At 47.9% G+C, this 16837-nt stretch overlaps 1 protein-coding gene across 1 annotated transcript in view; it reads right to left on the reverse strand.

Moving 5' to 3' along the window:
* Nucleotides 1-16837, reverse strand: part of LOC147012939 (uncharacterized) — a gene marked incomplete at its 3' end in the record, with an annotated part of 59404 nt that overhangs the window by 32600 nt on the left and 9967 nt on the right.

The following is a 16837-nucleotide window of genomic DNA, read 5'->3' on the forward strand; positions in this document are numbered from 1 at the left end:
AGAGAGAGAGAGAGAGAGAGAGAGAGAGAGAGAGAGAGAGAGAGAGAGAGAGAGAGAGAGAGAGAGAGAGAGAGAGAGAGAGAGAGAGAGAGAGAGAGAGAGAGAGAGAGAGAGAGAGAGAGAGAGAGAGAGAGAGAGAGAGAGAGAGAGAGAGAGAGAGAGAGAGAGAGAGAGAGAGAGAGAGAGAGAGAGAGAGAGAGAGAGAGAGAGAGAGAGAGAGAGAGAGAGAGAGAGAGAGAGAGAGAGAGAGAGAGAGAGAGAGAGAGAGAGAGAGAGAGAGAGAGAGAGAGAGAGAGAGAGAGAGAGAGAGAGAGAGAGAGAGAGAGAGAGAGAGAGAGAGAGAGAGAGAGAGAGAGAGAGAGAGAGAGAGAGAGAGAGAGAGAGAGAGAGAGAGAGAGAGAGAGAGAGAGAGAGAGAGAGAGAGAGAGAGGCAGATGTGGGGAGGGGAGTGAGCAGAGAGAAAATGTTGTGCTTTATGACCAACACACACACACACACACACACACACACACACACACACACACACACACACACACACACACACACACACACACACACACACACACACACACACACACAGTCATGTTATGGGGATGTTTTTCATCAGCAAGGACTGGAAAAACTTGTTTGAATTGAACGGAAAATGAGAGGAGGAGATTGGGACCATACTCTGTGCAGAGCGTTGGTGCTGCCTAAACAGTCTCCTTGGCTATTGGGCACAATCCTGGACGGGTCGTCACCCCGACACAGTATACCAGCATGCTGGCACTCATTTTGCCGACCTCGGAAGGATGACAGGCCGGTATCCCCACCTGGTATTAATTCAACAGATGAGCGGGATTTGAACTTAGAATCCGAAGATCCAAAGCCCGCCACCCTAACCATTAAGCCAACATCAGGCATGAATGGAGGCACCAACACCAAGCACCAGGCAGAGGAAACTGGATTGAGCAAAATCCAGAAAAATCCCAGAGGAGAACCTGCTGCCCTCTGCAAGAAAGCTGAAATTGGGACGGAAGTTCACCTTTCAGCATGACATCGACCCAAAGCACACAGCCAAAGCTACACTGGAGTGGCTAAGGAACTGAATGATAAATGTCCTTGAGTGGCCCAGTCAGAGCCCCAACCTAAATCCAATTGAAAATCTGTGGCAAGACTTGAAGATTGCTGTCCATCAATGCTCCCCACACAACTTGACTGAGCTTGAACAGTTTTATACATAAGAATGGGCAAATATTGCCCAATCAAGGTATGCAAAGTTGGTAGAGACCTATTCCAACAGACTCACAACTGTAATTGCTCTCAAAGGTGCTTCCACCAAGTATTAACTCAGGGGGGGGTGGATACTTATCCACCCAAGATATTCTAGTTTTGTATTTTTCATTAATTTTCTGAAATTTTTAGAATTTGATTTTTCACCTGGATGTTGTGGGTTATGATGTCGAAATAAAGGTGGAAAAAGTCTGATTTAATGGAGTTTAACTTTAGGCGATAAGGCAACAAAAGGTAAAAAAATTGAATGGGGGTGTAGACGTTATATAAGCACTGTGCATACATACATATGTACATACATATGTACACATATACAGAGAATTGCTTTATTTAATATACCTAGTAGGATATTGTGTTAAAACGATAACAGGAGAATTACTCTCATTGTATTCTTTCACCATGAACACTCTTTACTCTTCATTTCGCTCAGACATTTTCATCCATCAATCAACCTGAAAAAATTGATAAAATAAAATCTTTGGAACCTTCTTCAGTTCTCCTTCCCAATAATTCCAGTTCCATAGTTGTGTTCAAAAGATGCTTTGTCAAAAAGGTAACGTTATATATGACGAAAAATTCAAAATGTATCACTTGCCATTTCAGGTGTACGTGAGTGTGTCCCAGAAAACATATCACTAAGTGGAAATATCACCACTTTAAATTACCCACTGGAGGTGGACTGAGATGGGCCAGGCAGGAGTGCTGATACCAGTCGAAATATTAGTCGAAGTCAGATTTGCAGCAGCCTTCGGAATACGGGCACCAAGGCCATAATTCACACTTCATGGAGAGGCGTTTTATTATTGAAAGATAAAACTCATACTATAACTAAATTGGATAATGGGGGTGTAAGGGTACATAGGAAAAATCCATAGATAAACGTCAATGAATCCCACGGTGTTTTCAAAAGATACCATTGGGTTGGCACGAGACACAACGGTATAAGCCGAAGGTACTCTTGGATTATTTATACTAGCCATAAATGGCCAAAGGGGCTGACTACATGAGTGATGTGAAGAGGTTAAGTGGTAGCAAGAAGCCATGATTAACCGGTTGACGAGGCCATGTGACATGAGTCTTCTCAACCACATTGGAAGACGAGTACTGTTTCGACGTCTTGTGGCTTCATTGGTTTTTCATCATCAAATTCAGAGACAAACAATAACGAGACAAAATACCCAATGAGGCTGCAAGCAGAAGAGGCCAAATTTAGGAGATTGTGCAGGTAAAAGTGCCAGTGAAAGCATCTCCTCTCCACGTCATCGAACATTACGCTCCACCTTTTGTAGTGGCATTATGAGACTCTTGGCCCGCACACAAATGTGAATGAATTGCAAAAACACTTCTTTGAAAGTGCTGAACCTCTTGGACTTTAGCTGTTTGTCCCCATTATCTCCTCAATCTCTAATGCAAACAAACCTCATGGTGTTCACGTGACATGCATCTGAAGTCCTAGTGGGGCTTGCATTTGAAACCCACGAGATATTTCTGCAAGGAATGAAAATAGGACATAGGAGGGGCCAGAGGAATAGACAGGGGAAAGTATATGAGAAACAACAAAGCCAAGGTCGAACAATAAAGGTAGTTGTTCTCCTCCTCTTCCCTTTGTAAGAGGGAGGTTCGATGGCACCAAGCTTCTGCCCTGCCTTGACTACAATACTCCTCCACCTCCCTCTGACCTCAGCCAACTCCCTCCAATCTCCAACCATCCCTACCTTACGGACATCCCTCCTGACACAATCCTCCAATCTCAACCATGGTCAAACTCTTTTCCTCATACCTTACTCCCTCAATCTATCCGCTTTCTTTGCCATTCTCCATTCCCCCATCCACAACAGGTGTTCAGCCCATCTCAGCTGGCATTTCACCAATCTCCCCAACAAACTCATCTGCATACCAATCTCCTCCCTGAGTTCATCCATCCTACTCCTATCCACCCTCTTCACTCCTGCAATCCTCCTGACCCAGTTGTTCTCACAAACCTGCAGCCTCTGTTGTTGTCTTTGCCACTGCTACCATCTCTCTGGCCATAAAAGTAGGCCGGCATTACACACGACATCAGAACAACCTTCCCTTTCAATTTTCTTGATAGTGTTACGGTTGTGGAAATTCGCAAACCACCATTCAGGTCCCATAGGTGAGATATCTCTGTAAGTACATGTGTAGTTAGCCCCAAACCCGTTGTTTAGAGGGAATAAATGTAATTCATTCGGGCTGCGACCCTTTGAGATAGGCGTTTTTCTGTTCTATCTTTATTTTAAACCAACCACGAACCAACCGCTATCACACAACAACCACCAACCACAATGCCGCTTCACAACAACAACAACGCCAACAGCCACGACCTTTACCTTCACAACTCGCTCCCGCAAACATCGCATCACCGCCATTCCAAACGGCACCATGGCCATAAACCACCACCATAAATCCTCCACCACCTTCACCTCTCCTCCTTCTACCGCCATTCCCGCACCACCTGTGAACACCGAGCGTCGGGCTGTCCTGAGCTCGTACAAGGTGCGCGCCGAACCACGAGTGCAAAATGCGGCCTTTCCGAGGAGAATTCAGATCAGGATTGCAACACGCCCACTTCTGATCCATCCAATCAGCAAGCGCGGGGCGGTTTGGCCCCGCCTCCAGGCGCGTCTGTGTGGAATCGAGATATGCAAATTCTAGGATCAGGGGAGATTCACGCCCCTTTTCCTCCGTCCAATGGGCGAGCGTGGCTCCACCCCCGAGCTCGTCCTGATCCGGAAATTTCCATATGGGTTCTCCTGCCGGCCTATAAAGCGCCGAGCGCAAGGCGAATCTCGGCAGAGTCGGCCTTGGAAGAGCGGAGAGTGGCAGAAGAGCGGAGAGAGTTTTGGGCAGAGTCAGCCTTGGAAGAGCGGAGAGTGGCAGAAGAAAGGCAGAGTCTGTTTGGGCAGAGTCGGCCTTGGAAGAGCGGAGAGTGGCAGAAGAGCGGAGAGAGTTTTGTGCAGAGTCGGTTTGGGCAGAGTCGGCCTTGGAAGAGCGGAGAGAGTTTTGGGCAGAGTCAGTTTGGAGCGCGGAGTGGAGTCGGGAGGCGAGGGCATCCCGGTGGTTTTCGGCAGTCGGCTGAGGAGAATTGGGGGAAGAGACCGAGGAGTTCGGGTCCGAGGCAAGGAAGACGGCGGTCGGCGACGAGGTCGCGGTGGAATCGCTTGTCACGGGACCCAAGCAAGCCAGCGATACTCTTTCCCCAGAGCATCAACAATCCCCCCCTTTTCCCCCCGCGCTGAGCTAGTGCGAAAAGGGGGCCCCGTTCCCACCCCACTCCAAGCAGTGCCAACGAAACCCGCGAAGGAGCACAAAGTCGGGGCACCGCCGCGCTGCCACATTTGCGGCTCATCACAAAGACACGGGTAGGACCCACCCGGTCTCGCGGACCTGACTGTTCTTTCAGGTCCCGTGCAAATATTGGCCCACAGGCCCCGTCTGCCCCCTTGTCTTTGAGGGTGGCCTTTTCTTTTGTTTCTGTGTAAACGTGAGTGTGTGGCGCCAGTCTGGTGAAGTAAAACTGTTAAGTGTTGCCGTGTGTCGGTCTTATTCGGTAGTATCTCTGCGTCATTGTTTCTTTTGTTACATTTGCTTTTTGTGCATAATTGTTTTAATTGTATATGTGTGCTCTCCGTGTGCCGCGGAATAAATGTGCATCATGTTGAACTGTTTTCCCGTTTCGCTTCGTCGTTTCTTTAATTGAATCTCCATCCTGCTTCACGTAAAGGGTTGGTAGTGGGCTTAATATGTCTGATAATTAATCGGAACCGTCGAGGCCGACGATAACACCGTTCGGTTATCCCGATAGTACGGAACGGATCGCTTAAGCGGCCCATGTCCGGAGTCGACCTGCGGCGAGGTGTGATCGCCCGGTCTACCCTCCGCGTGGGTACTTAGGTAGGTCGAGTTTGGCGAACAACCCTATCCCACGCGAGGGGCCAATTGGCACGACCGTGGTGAGGCCGAAAGGCCCACCCATGACTAGCTCTCGGCGTTAGTCCGAGAGGGTCACGACAGAATTGTCCGTCCGTTGGGCGACGTGCCGCGATTCAAGTTACGTGGCCGTTCGCACGCCGGCGGGCGCGAATTCCCAACAATATCTTTCTGTCTGCCATTACTCACTCCACTCTCCTCCACACATTCACACCCATATGAATCCTCCTTCGCACCTCTGCCTCAGACTTACCATCCCCTGTCACTGTTCCTCCCAGTTACTCAAACCTATTTCCTTGCCTGACCTCCTTCCCATCAAACATTATATTAATTTATTTTCTCTGCTGCCTGACCCACATCACCTCAGTCTTCTTCATACTCGTCTTCAGCCCATGCTTCCCAAATGCCTGCTTACATTCCCCCAGTACCTCCTGCATCTCCCACCCACTCACCACCACAACAGCCAGATTGTCCGCAAACAACATCCTCCCCATACTACTCCAAAAGCTCACCTTCCTGCTTACCAGCTCCATCACCATGATAAACATGAGTGGGCTGAAAGAGCTTCCCTGCCTTAAACTGATGTTCATGCTGAACTCCTCAGCTATCCCAGGACCAACCAAAACTCTTCCCTTCATTCTCTTGTACATCTCTTCCACCAACCTGACTTCAGCTTCTGGCATTCCCATCCATCTCAGTGTCGCCATCACCATCTCTCTCAAGACAATGTCGTTGGCCTTCTCTAGGTCCACAAATCCCAATGCCATCTCACCTTGCACCTCCAACCTCTTCTCCACCAGCTGTCTCAGCACAAACATCCCATCCATCGTCCCCCTACCCTACCTTATCCTCCAGTCCAGAATCCTCTCCAGCACTTTCATTACATGAATTAAGAATGTAATTCCCCAGTACTTCCCTGGATCTTGAACATCGCATTTCCCCTTCCATATCAGCACAATTAACCCTGTCCTCCAATCCTCCGGAATTGAACCATCGCTCATACATATATTCAACAGCCTCTTCCTCCAACTGACTGTGACTTCTTCTGCTGCAATTATCATCTCTGTACACACCTCATCAATGCCTGGCGCTCTTCCCTTCTTCATCCTTTTCAATGCCGTCCTCACCTCCTCCACTGTGATTTCCATCAACTTCACTTTCCCCTCTACATATCATTGTAGCTCCAGCTCGCTGTTGCTTCCTTCCCAGTTCAACAGTTCTTTCAAATACACTTCCCACGCCTTCAATACTGCCCTCTCTCTCTGTCATGAGCCTCCCACCACCATCCATAATCACCGCCCCCCACCCCTCTTCACGTCCTAACCATCCTCATCCCTGTCACGAGCAAAATTATATATCATCTTCCTCCCACCATCCTCTTTCATATCATTCCTCCACAGCTTTCCTTGCTGCTTTCTTCTTTTGCCCAGATAGGTAAAGCAACCCCACACCCAGCTGCCTCCCCGTATCCTTGATATATAGACACAGATCTGGCAGACACTATGGATAAGCAGTCCCTCTGATGGACAGGGAGTGATGTCAAGCAGTGAATTAATGAAATCATTTTGCTCAATGAAGCTGGTTAATTTTGACACGTTCCTAAATCTTTTGTTCACTCAATATAATTCTTCAAACAGTCGAAAAAGTTAAGGTTAATGCTTTGGAAATTTCACATTTTATTGTCTCTATATATGGAGAAGGAGGGAACATAGCCTTGCTTGCTTAAAGTAAATGGGTATATAGGCTTGGTTATAAGACTCATTATTTCTTTAAATTATCAGATTTCTCTCCCGATTTTGACACGAATTTTGTCCGGACAGTGTCCGAACCTCAAAGCCGAAATAATTTTTTGCTGATATGCTGCAATTATTCTGTGAGAGTAGATCATGGAAAATTGCATCATGTAATGCATGAAATTGCTCCAAGCTCCTAATTTGAAAACTATCGCAATTTAAAAAGCGATGTATACAGCAATTTGTAGCTATGTTGAACAGGCATTCGATAATGAGTGAGGAAAAGGGGGGTGGGGACTGCATCGTTAAGAAGTCGTTGCGGCCTGTTCCAAGTCAAGGCATGGTTTAGGAGGCGAAAAATCACGGTGGCTTCAGACCCCAGTGAGGTTACCCAGATATGCCTTAAGATACGCCCAAGTGAGGTTACCCAGGATACCCATTGAGAGCGGTGACCGAGGATGCACCTGATAATGGGCATAAATAAATAAGGCCGTTAATTATCTTCAAAAGGGGGTGTTTTGATTAACCCAAACACCCAATTTTCAGTCATGCACTTGCTTGGAGTTCCCATTGTATGCATGTAAAGTTTAAGGCTGCTCGATTTCATGGTTTGGGAGTTTTGGAGGACACACACACACGGTGACATTTATTTGTATTGATATAGATATATGTGTAGTAAGAAATGTTCGAGTGTGTGTCATTCAGTCCTTCAGACCGTCTGTCTGTCCATCTCCTCCAGAACTCGAAAACCATGAAACCTCGCCGCCCCAAACTTTGCACACATACCATGGGAACTCCAATGTAATGCACCAAGGAAAATTGGGTGTTTGTCTGAATTTAAACACTCCTTTTGAAGATAATCAACGGCCTTATTTAATTATCCTTTATCAAGGCATATCCGTGGTCACCTCTCTGTCCCTCGCTGAGGTCATAATTTCCCAATCTTTTTGGCCTGCTCAACAATGCCTTGACATGGAACAGGCTGCAATGGTTTCTTAACGATAAAGTTTTTTTTTCACTTTCCTCACTCATATCATCAAATGTCTCATCATCACACCCACAAATCGCTGGATACATTCCAATGCTTATAAACACCCCTAGATGCCGGCATTTGTTGCTCTATTTCATTTCCACATGTGCCATAACCTCTGGAATCTCTTAATCTGAGCCGACTTTCAAAATTTAAACTTCTTTATTGACCTCAGTGGTAGCTCTGGCTGCTAAAATAAAAGTTTTCATTTGCTGAATTCGGAAATCACTTGACATTCCGGGTGTATGGTGTTTATTTGACTGATCGGCGATCGCTTGCCAAGCCTGCTGTTCCTTATGAACTGTTTTGTTACGATGGTTACTTGAATGCTTAAACCACTTGGTGAGCACTATGCAAGCTGCTTGGTTGTTTGTTTCCAAGCCATGGCCATACACAGCAAAAGTATTCACACTGTCACTGAATGTGTCGTTCACTTGAACAAAGTTCAGGCCCTACTCACCTGTGTTTGGCCCAGCATTGTCATGCGGTTGCTCGGGCGGTGGCTCTCTCGCTGAAAATGTGCAATTTTCTTTCTACATTTCCCTTTTTTGTACGATCTTCTTTCATTATATGTCCCGTCACTTTGACACAGATAGATACATATAAAAAATTTAAGATTTCGTTTTTAGAAGTTTCTTCAGATACATATAAAACCATTTTGTTGGAGTGCTTGTTTGGAGTGCTCTTCAAGCTTTACTCTCAATATGCTTCCATGGCGATATTGCAGTGCAGTTCTCTGTGGGGGACTTTTCCGAAGTGAGGAAGGCAAAATAAATTATGTGATCACAATGAGTAAGAAATGTTTTAAGTTTTTCCAAAGCAACGAATTTCCACATCACCACAATATAGCCGATAGGTATGCATGCAAGCTCTAAACTGTCTCGCCTGAGTTAGAATCCCAACCCAACTGTAAACTGTCATTTATCTGTTTCACAGGCAGGGTGATTCATCAATGTGTGTCGTCTCTCCGATAGACATTAAACTGGCCATCACATCTGCTGGAAACCCCCCTCCCCCTCTCCACTCTCTCTTCCATTCACTCTCTTTCCTCTCCTCTCACCCATCTCCCTCTCCCTGCACCCACCCCCCTTTGCCTCTCTCTCCCCCTACATTTCCCATTCTCTCCCTCTCTCCCCCAGCGCTCTCCCTCTCTCCCACACCTTTCCCTCCAATCTACCTCCCCCTTTTCCTCTCTCTTCCTCTCTTTACAACCCTCCCCCTTATCCTCACCCACACCCCGACCCCTCTGTCAAGGATTGACAGTTTAGATTTGAATTTAAAATAGCTTCCCCAGAGTGCAGCATGTATGAATCAGAGTGCAGAGTGAGCTGACCGGAGGGGTGCAAAGGTCGCTACAGGTGCAAACATGCATGCATGTGTCGAAGTTGATTTCCTCTTTAATCATTTGTAATTGGTGTGAATAAATAAAGACATTGTCCCTCACTCATAAAATATTTCTTGAACTTCAGTAAAATGCTGCAGTTGAGAGGACTCCATTGTAAACATAATTATCCATGTTTTCTGTTACATTTATTTCTGTAAAACATACATCTGCCTTCAGTTGATATTGATGTCATTTTTTGATTAAAACTATGTAACAACCGGGAAATGTTGCAAAAGTTCCAGGAAGACTTAAATATATCAATTAGTACATGATTAAACATAACTTTAGATATTTCTAATTCAGTTCACAAATTTAATGAATATAATGCATGGCTTTTTGTGAGATGCATTAACAAATCTGAAGAGGTTCTGTAAGTAGCGCCAGTCAATGTGATGTTGTTCTTTATCAACGCTGAGGATGTGCCAAAGTAATGATTCACTCCCTTGATCTGTGTAACTGTCTGTACCTTCAAACCTTGAGGGGCTGTTGTGCTCTTTTCTGATTGGCTGTAATTGGGCTTTCCCTACTGGAACAAACATTGTTTAGACTCTGTTCGAGCCTTTTCCCAGAAGCAGAAATTAGTTATTTTGATTTCGAACTGTGGGAATAGTTACTCTTTCACTATTTCTCTTTTATCCTCTTTGTTCAATAATTTCCCTCACTTGTCCCCGTTTCATTTATCGGGCTTGCATTAGTGTTTTTTTTTTTTTTTGAGCGAGAGAGAGGGGGGTAGAGAGAGAGGGGGGAGAGAGAGAGAGAGAGAGAGAGAGAGAGAGAGAGAGAGAGAGAGAGAGAGAGAGAGAGAGAGAGAGAGAGAGAGAGAGAGAGAGAGAGAGAGAGAGAGAGAGAGAGAGAGAGAGAGAGAGAGAGAGAGAGAGAGAGAGAGAGAGAGAGAGAGAGAGAGAGAGAGAGAGAGAGAGAGAGAGAGAGAGAGAGAGAGAGAGAGAGAGAGAGAGAGAGAGAGAGAGAGAGAGAGAGAGAGAGAGAGAGAGAGAGAGAGAGAGAGAGAGAGAGAGAGAGAGAGAGAGAGAGAGAGAGAGAGAGAGAGAGAGAGAGAGAGAGAGAGAGAGAGAGAGAGAGAGAGAGAGAGAGAGAGAGAGAGAGAGAGAGAGAGAGAGAGAGAGAGAGAGAGAGAGAGAGAGAGAGAGAGAGAGAGAGAGAGAGAGAGAGAGAGAGAGAGAGAGAGAGAGAGAGAGAGAGAGAGAGAGAGAGAGAGAGAGAGAGAGAGAGAGAGAGAGAGAGAGAGAGAGAGAGAGAGAGAGAATAAAAATGAGTGGAAATTTAGTCATTTCTTCCACACATGCATGCAGGGCTTTGCCAGGTAGATATCGTGGAGGTTAAATGCCAATGCCCAGATTTACATAGAATCCGGTCATTAAAAAGACAATATTGCTGTTTGAGTGCATTTATAGCCTTTCCCTTCCCCAACCCTCACGCCGCATTCCCTTCCCCTCACACTATCTTCCCTTCCCCTCCCCCCTTTATGCTTCCTTCCCTTCCATTCCCCTCACACTGCTTTCCCTTTTCATCATGCTGCCTTCCTCCCTCCCCTCACACTTACCCCTCCCTTCTGCACCCCCTGGACATCTCTGGGTGATCTCTGTGTTAACATGCTGTTTTCACGTACCCCATTTCATTCAATCCTTTACTACACCCCACCCCCACCCACTTTCTCCGCGAGTCCAGAACCCCTCACACCCTTCCCCCTCAAGCACCCCTACCAAACGCAAGTTACCCCCTCCTCTCATGCCTACCTCCTCCCAAATGCCCTCTACACTTCCCCCTCCCCTTCTCCAGTCTCCCCCATCCTCCTCACTCCCACCCCTCCTGAAGTGTATATCAATGTTTGGTGAGGTGTTGCTCTCCTCACCCCCACCCCCTTCCTCTCTCTTCCCTCCTTCATAGCCGTCCCTTCATAACCCCCACCCAGCTCCCACCCTCCTCACGCCCCACCCCTCCTCACTCTCACCTCCCTCCTCTCTTGCCCTCCCTCCCATCATTTCCCTCTCTCCCTCCTCTCTGTGTTTCTATCCGCCCCCCCCCCCCAATATTCCCAATCAGTGAAGCAGTGGGTTGTACTTTCTGGCACATATATTCATATATATATATATATATATATATATATATATATATATATATATATATATATATATATATATATATATATATATATATATATATATATATATATATATATATATATATATATATATATATATATATATATATATATATATATATATACATATATATATATATATATATATATATATATATATATATATATATATATATACATATATATATATATATATATATATATATATATATATATATATATATATATATATATATATATATATATATATATATATATATATATATATATATATATATATATATATATATATATATATATATATATATATATATATATATATATATATATATACATATATATATACATACATATATATATATATATATATATATATATATATATATATATATATACATACATATATATACATATATATATATACATACATATATATATATACATACATATATATATATATATACATATATATATATATATACATATATATACATATACATATATATATACATATATATATACATATATATATACATACATACATATATATAAATAAGAACAGAGTTCAATTTGTTCGACCACTTTATTAGCGTGGAACGACAATAATCAAACAAGTATTGAACAGGTTGAAACACCCACAACATCCCTGGCTCCGGGTCAGGCTGCGCATGCGCACTGGCCCAGGGGACCGTCGATATGTAGAAGTACCGTAAAGTACAATGTTCTCTATCTCCCTCCGAGTCTTTATTATGTTAATAGATAAAGGCTGAGAAATTATTAAGTTTAATGAATGAACAAAAGTTTATATCGCCCATCGTGTGACTATTCCATGGAGTAGTCCTTGTGCCAGGCAGGCACGCTGGTCGCTCTGGTGGATCGGCGTTGACCTATTTCTGGTGCTGGTGGTGTCACATCGGGCCCCAGTGGGGATGGGGCTCTCGGGGTTTCATGGGCCGATGGTGGCGTCTGAAGGATCACGCGCCTCGGTGTGCCTCGTCCTGGTGCTGCTGGCGTGTCTAAAACGGGTGTCGTCTTGCGCCAGGGTGTGCATACTGACGTCAGTGCCGGCGTGGGCCCCGTTGGCGTCGCAGATGTCACGGGTTCGCTGTCGAGGTCAGGCAGTTGCGGTGTTACAACGGGTGCAGGTACAATGATGCGGGTTGCTAGATCATCATAGATAGACCGGGGTGGCAGCTGGTCATTGCGAACTGGGCTAAACTTGTGCAGGAATTTCCTGTTCCGAAGTGTGACTCTGCCCGAGCCGTCGATCTTGATCACGTATTGGTCGTGTTGACGTACCTCCACGATACTGCCTGTCTTGTCCCATTTTTTTGGGTGGAATCCTGTCTGGTTCTGTACGCGGACTAGGTCCCCTACAGCAAGTGGCGGAAGGCATTTGGTGTGTTCTGCCCAGGTGTCGGCTGTGCGGATATGACGTTTGCGGAGGGCCTCCTCCCTCGCTTTCAGGGTCTCATGCCAAGTGTTGTGCGGTCTGTACTTCCCGGGGATAATTGGGATGAAATCGCGTATCGGGCGGCCGAAGACACACATTGCCGGGGAGATCTTCGTGTCAGGGTCAGGCGTGTTACGATATTGTAGTATCGCTCTCTGCACAGCTTCAGTGTCAAGTTCTCCCTGCGGGCTGGTGTTGTCCGTGATAAGTCGTTTCATTGTCTTAACTCCAATCTCCGCGCGACAGTTGCTGTGAGGGAAGGCCACCGATGACAAGCGGTGGTGTAAGCCCCATCTGTGCAGGAATGACCTGGTCTCGGTGGAGGTGAACTCCGGTCCCCCATCCGACGTGAGCTCTTCTGGTGTCCCGTACATCACGAAGGCGCGACGTAAGTGGTTTATGAGTCCGGCGGCGCCACCCGTCGACTTTGAGATGATCGGCCAGTTCGAGTATCTGTCCACCGTCACAAGGTAGTGTGCACCCCTGTGTACAAAGAAGTCCGAGCACACTGCCTGAAAGGGGTAAACGACCGGAATAGGTGGAGTTGGTGGCGCTCCAGGCTGTGATGGTGCCATCCGGTGGCAGTGTTCGCAGTTATTCCGAGTGGCGCTGATGTCGGCCGACATGCCTGGCCAGAATACAGAGGATTCTGCGCGGGCGGTCATCATTGATACGCCCTGGTGGGCAGCGTGTAGGGCGCTCAGCACATCGCCGTGGAGTGAGGGTGGTATGACTACTCGGTCCTTGTATAGGATCACTCCATCTGTCGATGTAATGTTCTCGCCGTACTGGTGATAGTCACGAATTGTCTCTGGCATCTCGATTTTTGAGTCGGGGATGCCGTTCATTGTCATTCCCTCCAATATGTGCATATCGCCATCGCTGCTGGTGGCTTCCCTGACGCGATCCCATGTTACTGATCGCAATGATTCGAGGCTCTCGGCACACCATGCCAGGTTGTCCTCCTCGACGTCGTCATCATACTCCGGCTCAGTTTGGCGTAGGAGGGACAGGACGTCGGTGTGCGTGCTTGGTTGGAGGTGGGTCGCTATGGTGGCATTGTCATCTGGAAGGTTCATGAGTGGAGGTCGCGTGGTGCCAACCGGCCTGCGCGACATGGCATCTGCCGCATTGTTCTTCATGCCCGGGATATGTATGATGCGGAAGCGATAACGCAGGGTCTTCTCCTTGAGGTTCCTGAGGCGGGGGTTGGGTATGTCGTCAAGTGCTCTGTCCGAAAGTAGTTTCAGCAGTGGTTTGTGGTCTACCGCAACGATCAGGTTCTCGCAGCCCAGTACGAAATAGCGCGCCTTGTCCAAGGCATCCGCGACTGCGAGAGCCTCGCCCTCTATGGGCGCATATCTGGATTCTGCCGCGTGTGTAAATCTGCTGCCGACCAGGGTTATTTTCCATCCATCAGTGCAGCAGAATGGTCTAACTGGCACGCATCGGCAGTGCTTTTGAAGCAACCAGAATCCGATTCCCTCCTTCGACCAGTCCGTGGCGATGCATGTTGGCTTAGTTTTGTCAAATATGCAGACACCGTGTTCGATTTCTTGTACGATCACGTCTTTCGACTCGCGGAATATGTCCTCTAACTCCATGGACCACTGGAAGCGTTCTCCACTTTTCAGGGGCTTTCGGAATGGCTGCATTCGTTCGGCCATACTAAAGGCGTATGCCACCTGGTTGACAAGCCCGAACCACGATCTGACGTCGGTGATGTTACGCGGTTGTGGGAAATCGTGGATTGCTTCCAGGTAGCGGCTGCACGGTCGCACGTCGGTCATGGTGATGGTGAAGCCCGCGAAGTCCACCGTGGGTGCGCTGAAGACAAACTTCTCCGGGTTGAGGATGATTCCATTCCGGCCGCATATATCCAGCCATTGGACCGCCTGGAAGTAGCTCCCCTCAATCGTGTCTGACCATAGTAGCGTGTCATCTACGCACTTGGTCTTGTTACCAATGTCCGCGACGATCTCATCGTATCGTCTTGAGTAACCGTCCCCCGATGCCATATACCCTTGTGGGGCAGATAGGTACCGGTAGCGCCCCCATGGAGTGATGAAGGTCGTCTTGTGGCGGTCGTCCTCGTGTAGGCGGACGCTATGGTAACCGTTCCATGCGTCGAATACTGTCTTGCGCTTCCCGTTAGGTACGCGTCTCGCCTGGTGGAACGGGGATTGGGTGTGGTGGGTCTCGCGGAACGCATGCTTGTTCAAGGCCTGAAAGTCGACGGTGCGTCGCGGCTTGCCATTCTTTTTCGCAGAAATTACCATGCGGTGACACCATGTCACCGGCGTGCCGACGGGTACTTCCTCCAACACGCCGAGCCGAACGTCCTGGTCGAGGCCTGCTTTTACCTCATCTTGCCAATGTATGGCCACGGAGATGGGAGTGTGATGGGCAACCGGTGTCGCGTTCTCACTGAGCATAAGACGTAGTGGCGGGCCGGTCATTCTCGGTAGTGGCTGGTGTGGGCACGTGTTGAATGTGTTCTGAGCATACATCCTGAGTAAATGTGACTGTAGTGCCTCTCTGTTGGCCTCGGTCGCTGGCATGGGGAGTGCGGTCGGCTTGGTCGGCGGCTCCGCGCGTCGCGGGCAGTCGCACAATTCCGAGGTCGTCAGATTCACCTCTCCGAGTGTCGGGAATCTGTCCGAGATCATTCCCAGGTCCATGCAGGCCGCGCGGGAGAGGAATATGCGGTCTGAAGAGTCCGTCACGTACGCGATTTGGCGCGTCTCCAATCTCCGAGCGTTGTCACTGTTACCGGCGAATCTGACTACCACGGCTCCGAGGATACGAATTCCTCTGTTGTTTGCGGCCTTCATGGTCATGGATACAGGTATGAGGTCCTCGGTACTCAGGCCCATTTGTTGGACGACTTTAATGCCGATCAGGCAGCTCTGGCACCCCTTGTCTGCCATAGCGGGTAGGGTTACCGCGCGGGTGTGTTTCAGGAGGTTAAAACCCAGCGCTTTGTAATCCTCGCGCTTGTTGGTGAGGGTGAGGTTGACGTATGGCTGCGGGTCGGATATGCGTTTCATCCACTTATCGCACATATCATCGTACAGGTGGTGAGCGAGGGGAAGCGCGCGCATTTCGTCCTCTGTGCTGGCCATGGTGACCGTGCATAGCTCGACGAAGGCTGCCGTCTGCTCGTCGTACATCCCGTCGGTCTCCTCAGATGGGGGTCTTGCCGATCGGCCGCCCAGGCACGCCTTGTCGAGGTGATTCTGGTGGTCACACTTCCAGCACTTTTTACCGTATCCGGGGCACTCGGCGCGTCTGGCGCGCCATTGAGGCGTTTTGCCTTGGCCCACCTCGCCGCAGTAGATGCATACTCCTTCGGGCTTGGCTTTCCGTTTTTCCGGCCTGGCTCCTACTCTGGCGCAGTCGTCCTGTTGCTTTCCCCGCCGATACGAACTACTGATCGCGTCTGTGCTCTGAGTGTCAAGCAGGCGCGATGCCGAGCGTTTTCCAGACTCTTTGGCCTCGATATACTCTATCATGTCCTTTAATGGCATGTCCTGGTTCTTCTCACCGAGTAGGTCAAGTTGTATTGCTTGGTCCGCGATGCCACGGGCAACCACGTTGCGCAATATCTCTTCCGTGAAGTCGTTGACCTGATCGCACCCCGCCTTGGTGCACTTCATTTCATACTTGCACGTGTCCGCCTGCCCCTTGATGCGGGCGTGGAACGACCGGACAGGCTCCTCGTGTCTCTGCCGCATGTTAGACAGGGCCACTCGAACTACCATCGTGTTCTCCATCCGGACGGCGAGCGCCTTCATGGCGGCGAGGACGTCTTCTTCATTGCTGCCCACGAGGCTCCGACCCGCCGCGCGAGTGAGGTCCTTTCTCAGCTCCTCCTCACAGCACTCCAGTAGCT

Source organism: Eptatretus burgeri, chromosome 14, assembly GCF_056783735.1.
Source record: "Eptatretus burgeri isolate ZD-2024b chromosome 14, Ebu_testis_v1, whole genome shotgun sequence".
Taxonomy (NCBI): domain Eukaryota; kingdom Metazoa; phylum Chordata; class Myxini; order Myxiniformes; family Myxinidae; genus Eptatretus; species Eptatretus burgeri.